This window comes from Rutidosis leptorrhynchoides, chromosome 7 (genome assembly GCF_046630445.1).
Source record: "Rutidosis leptorrhynchoides isolate AG116_Rl617_1_P2 chromosome 7, CSIRO_AGI_Rlap_v1, whole genome shotgun sequence".
NCBI lineage: Eukaryota > Viridiplantae > Streptophyta > Magnoliopsida > Asterales > Asteraceae > Rutidosis > Rutidosis leptorrhynchoides.
In genome coordinates, this window is record NC_092339.1 from 131,702,057 (window position 1) to 131,708,781 (window position 6,725).

Below are 6,725 nucleotides of genomic sequence, written 5' to 3' on the forward strand. Positions count from 1 at the left end.
ATCGAAATCAGTTTCTTGAATGCAGATTTTACACAATATCATACAAACATGGACTCCAAATCTTGTCCTTATTTTAGTATGCAACAGCGGAAGCTCTTAATATTCACCTGAGAATAAACATGCTTTAAACGTCAACAAAAATGTTGGTGAGTTATAGGTTTAACCTATATATATCAAATCGTAACAATAGACCACAAGATTTCATATTTCAATACACATCCCATACATAGAGATAAAAATCATTCATATGGTGAACACCTGGTAACCGACAATAACAAGATGCATATAAGAATATCCCCATCATTCTGGGACACCCTTCGGATATGATATAAATTTCGAAGTACTAAAGCATCCGGTACTTTGGATGGGGTTTGTTAGGCCCAATAGATCTATCTTTAGGATTCGCGTTAATTTGGGTGTCTGTTCCCTAATTCTTAGATTACCAGACTTAATAAAAAGGGGCATATTCGATTTCGATAATTCAACCATAGAATGTAGTTTCACGTACTTGTGTCTATTTTGTAAATCATTTATAAAACCTGCATGTATTCTCATCCCAAAAATATTAGATTTTAAAAGTGGGACTATAACTCACTTTCACAGATTTTTACTTCGTCGGGAAGTAAGACTTGGCCACTGGTTGATTCACGAACCTATAACAATATATACATATATATCAAAGTATGTTCAAAATATATTTACAACACTTTTAATATATTTTGATGTTTTAAGTTTATTAAGTCAGCTGTCCTCGTTAGTAACCTACAACTAGTTGTCCACAGTTAGATGTACAGAAATAAATCGATAAATATTATCTTGAATCAATCCACGACCCAGTGTATACGTATCTCAGTATTGATCACAACTCAAACTATATATATTTTGGAATCAACCTCAACCCTGTATAGCTAACTCCAACATTCACATATAGAGTGTCTATGGTTGTTCCGAAATATATATAGATGTGTCGACATGATAGGTCGAAACATTGTATACGTGTCTATGGTATCTCAAGATTACATAATATACAATACAAGTTGATTAAGTTATGGTTGGAATAGATTTGTTACCAATTTTCACGTAGCTAAAATGAGAAAAATTATCCAATCTTGTTTTACCCATAACTTCTTCATTTTAAATCCGTTTTGAGTGAATCAAATTGCTATGGTTTCATATTGAACTCTATTTTATGAATCTAAACAGAAAAGTATAGGTTTATAGTCGGAAAAATAAGTTACAAGTCGTTTTTGTAAAGGTAGTCATTTCAGTCGAAAGAACGACGTCTAGATGACCATTTTAGAAAACATACTTCCACTTTGAGTTTAATCATAATTTTTGGATATAGTTTCATGTTCATAATAAAAATCATTTTCTCAGAATAACAACTTTTAAATCAAAGTTTATCATAGTTTTTAATTAACTAACCCAAAACAGCCCGCGGTGTTACTACGACGGCGTAAATCCGGTTTTACGGTGTTTTTCGTGTTTCCAGGTTTTAAATCATTAAGTTAGCATATCATATAGATATAGAACATGTGTTTAGTTGATTTTAAAAGTCAAGTTAGAAGGATTAACTTTTGTTTGCGAACAAGTTTAGAATTAACTAAACTATGTTCTAGTGATTACAAGTTTAAACCTTCGAAAAAGATAGCTTTATATGTATGAATCGAATGATGTTATGAACATCATTACTACCTTAATTTCCTTGGATAAACCTACTGGAAAAGAGAAAAATGGATCTAGCTTCAATGGATCCTTGGATGGCTCGAAGTTCTTGAAGAAGAATCATGACACGAAAACAAGTTCAAGTAAGATCATCACTTGAAATAAGATTGTTATAGTTATAGAAATTGAACCAAAGTTTGAATATGATTATTACCTTGTATTAGAATGATAACCTACTGTAAGAAACAAAGATTTCTTGAGGTTGGATGATCACCTTACAAGATTGGAAGTGAGCTAGCAAACTTGAAAGTATTCTTGATTTTATGAAACTAGAACTTTTGGAATTTATGAAGAACACTTAGAACTTGAAGATAGAACTTGAGAGAGATCAATTAGATGAAGAAAATTGAAGAATGAAAGTGTTTGTAGGTGTTTTTGGTCGTTGGTGTATGGATTAGATATAAAGGATATGTAATTTTGTTTTCATGTAAATAAGTCATGAATGATTACTCATATTTTTGTAATTTTATGAGATATTTCATGCTAGTTGCCAAATGATGGTTCCCACATGTGTTAGGTGACTCACATGGGCTGCTAAGAGCTGATCATTGGAGTGTATATACCAATAGTACATACATCTAAAAGCTGTGTATTGTACGAGTACGAATACGGGTGCATACGAGTAGAATTGTTGATGAAACTGAACGAGGATGTAATTGTAAGCATTTTTGTTAAGTAGAAGTATTTTGATAAGTGTATTGAAGTCTTTCAAAAGTGTATAAATACATATTAAAACACTACATGTATATACATTTTAACTGAGTCGTTAAGTCATCGTTAGTCGTTACATGTAAGTGTTGTTTTGAAACCTTTAGGTTAACGATCTTGTTAAATGTTGTTAACCCAATGTTTATAATATCAAATGAGATTTTAAATTATTATATTATCATGATATTATCATGTATGAATATCTCTTAATATGATATATATACATTAAATGTCTTTACAACGATAATCGTTACATATATGTCTCGTTTAAAAATCATTAAGTTAGTAGTCTTGTTTTTACATATGTAGTTCATTGTTAATATACTTTATGATATGTTTTCTTATCATAGTATCATGTTAACTATATATATATATATCCATATATATGTCATCATATAGTTTTTACAAGTTTTAACGTTCGTGAATCACCGATCAACTTGGGTGGTCAATTGTCTATATGAAACACATTTCAATTAATCAAGTCTTAACAAGTTTGATTGCTTAACATGTTGGAAACATTTAATCATGTAAATATCAATCTCAATTAATATATATAAACATGGAAAAGTTCAGGTCACTACAATTACGGAAGTTTAAATAAGCATAATTCTTTTATTTCATATTTAATTTCCTTTATTTTATATTTAATTGCACTTCAATTATCGCATTTTTATTGTTATTATATTTAATTGCATTTTTAATTATCGTACTTTTTAATTATCGCAAGTTTATTTTATCGCACTTTTATTATTCGCAATTTCATTATCGTTATTTACTTTACGCTTTAAATTAAGTCTTTTATTTATTTAATATTTTACATTAGGTTTTAACTGCGACTAAAGTTTTAAAATCGACAAACCGGTCATTAAACGGTAAAACCCCCCCCCTTATAATAATAATATTACTTATATATATATTTGTATTTTTAATAAAAGTAAACTAATATAGCGTTGAGCTTTGTTTAAAGATTTCCCTGTGGAACGAACCGGACTTACTAAAAACTACACTACTGTACGATTAGGTACACTGCCTATAAGTGTTGTAGCAAGGTTTAAGTATATCCATTCTATAAATAAATAAATATCTTGTGTAAAATTGTATCGTATTTAATAGTGTTTTCTGCTAAAATTAATAACTATTTTATATACTACCCCGCTGCACATCAAGTATTTTTGGCGCCGCTGCCGGGGAACACTCTTAAATGCCGGAAGCGCAACGCTAATATAAAAAAAAAGATTTTTAGTTACTTTTATTAAAAGTCGTTTTTTGTAAAAATACGTTTTAAAAATTCGAAAATATAAAAAGAAAAACAAAAATATAAGTATTTTTAAGATTTTGTTAAATATTTAAGTTTTATAAGTTTCTTTATTTTTATTTTAGTTTATAAAAATATAAGTTTTAATATCTTTTATTTAATTAAAAAACAGAAAACAGAAAATAAAAAAAAATAAATAAAGAAAAACGCGTTGAAATTATAAGCTGTCATCTGAATTTTTGAACCCCGCGACTCGTGGGGTTTTCTTCATTAATTACCGCAACTCGCGGAGGGTATCTGACAGGCGACAGGAAGCCCTAATTCAGCATTAATTACGGTTTATAATTAATTATAATTATTATTTAACCCTAATTATTATTATTATTATTAGTTTTATTTTTACTTTTACTTTTTATTTAATTTATGTATTTAGTATTAATTAGTTTTAATTAAATTGTAAAATTAGTAGTTTTATTAAATAAATAATATAAAAATAATATTTTTATAAAAATTGTACTTTTTACAACTTTTTGTATATTTTTATATTTTGTCCCTTTTTAATCGTTGTAGCGTAATATTTGTATTTTTCGCTCATATTTAATTTTAAACTTAGTTTTTGCTATAGTTATTTTTACTCCTAGATTTTTAGGCTTTGCCGTAGAATTCCTTAAGTGCTTTTTCTTTAGACTAAGATTTAGATGCTTTAGAATTTTGCGACGCCTTTTTAAGTTTTAGTTTCTTTTTAAGTTATTTCTATTTGGGATTTAGTTTTTCCTTGTAAGCTTTAATATTTTTAGACCTTTTACTATGTATCAATTATCATTTCAATTAGTAATCTCAATTTGCGATTATAATTTTAAGTTAGTTGTAGTAATAAGGTTAGGTTAGTCAAGTATTTTTAAGTTTTTATAAGTTTCTTTTATTTTTCCGTCACCTTTTATTTTTCAACCATTTTTTCTTTTTCGACCTTTTGCGACGAACTCTTTTTCTCTCTTATTTCTCGCTATTCTAGTTTTTAGGACTTAGAATTTTTTCTACTTCTTATCTAAATTTCTTAAAATTACGAAAATTTATTTTAAGTGGTTAAATTAATAGACATCAAAATTTTCTGGTTCGTAGTAATAGTTGGATTTGTACGTGGACCGGGTTATTGGAGCCAAACAGTCCTCAATTATATTGAGACCAAACGAATCCTGCCCCTCTGCTGCATCTTTTGGCTATTCGAAACGTGGGCAAAATCAGAAAAGTCTATTGATTGGATAACTTATTATAATTTTTCTTTCCTTTTAAAAACTAATAGGATATTCAGTGAATGCACCGAGCAAGACGTTCACCACCTTTTGTACGTTCACCACCTGTAACTAGATCAAGACATTTAGCAAATATAACCGCCGTTGATTTTTCTTTAGAATCGTCATCCAGTCGACCAAGTACTTCAGTTCAAATTTCCGATAATCCATTTTTTGAACCCAACCTCACAATTGAGAATCCGGAGAATATTCAGGAACGGTTCGTAGATCCTGAACCACTAAACTTTCCTCCGGAACCACCAATCATTCAAACAGAGATTGTTGAGGAACGAACCATTAAATCAGAATCATCTAGTGATACCGATTCAACAAATTCAATTATGGAGAATCTGGAACCTTTAAGTATGGAAGACCGAATGAGAGCTAAACGCACTGGCCAAGGTCACGCAATTACTCATCCAGACATTAATGCACCAGATTATGAAATCAAAGGACAAATTCTACACATAGTGACTAATCAATGCCAATTTAGTGGTGCGCCGAAGGAAGATCCAAATGAACATCTACGTACCTTTAATAGGATCTGCACACTATTTAAAATACGAGAAGTGGAGGATGAACAGATATATCTCATGTTATTTCCCTGGACTTTAAAGGGAGAAGCCAAAGATTGGTTGGAATCGTTACCTGAAGGGGCGATCGATACATGGGACGTTTTAATTGACAAATTTCTTAAACAATTCTTTCCTGCATCTAAAGCCGTAAGACTTCAAGCAGAAATTGTTACGTTCACACAGAAGCCAAATGAAACTCTATATGAGGCGTGGACAAGATATGGAAAGTTGTTAAGAGGATGTCCGCAACATGGTTTAGACACCTGTCAAATAGTACAAATATTCTACCAAGGATGCGACATCACTACAAGAAAAGACATAGATATAGCAGCTGGTGGTTCGATTATGAAGAAAACCGAAACTGATGCTTACAAAATTATTGATAATACTGCTTCCCACTCACATGAGTGGCACCAAGAAAAAGACATCATTAGATCATCTAAAGCAGCTAGAGCCGATTCTAGTCATGACTTAGATTCCATTTCGGCAAAGATAGATGCTTTCGAGAGACGAATGGAAAAGATGACTAAAGATATTCATGCTATACGAATTAGTTGTGAGCAGTGTGGAGGACCACATTTGACAAAAGATTGTCTCAGTATTGAATTAACAATGGAACAAAGAGAGAATATTTGATACATAAACCAAAGGCCTGGAAATAATTATCAGAATAATTATCAACCGCCAAGACCGATTTACAATCAAAACCAGAATTATAACCGAAATATTCCATACAACAACCAACAAGGTCCTAGCAATCAACAAGTATCCAATAATACTTATAATCAGCAAAGACCTAATTTTCAAAACAAACCACCACAACAAACCGATGATAAAAAGCCGAATTTAGAAGATATGATGACGAAGCTAGTTGAAACTCAAACGCAGTTTTTCACATCTCAAAAACAAACTAATGAACAAAATGCTCAAGCATTTAGAAATCAACAAGCTTCTATTCAAAATCTGGAACAAGAAGTAAGTAACCTAGCAAGGTTAATAGGTGAAAGAAAACCGGGAAGTCTACCTAGTGATACAAATTCTAACCCCAGAAATGAAACAGCTAAAGCCATTACCACAAGAAGTGGTACAACACTTAAACCACCTGAGATACCTGTAACTTCTGATGAAACTATTCCTACTCCACAAGAACCACAACCTGATCAAGATAAAGAA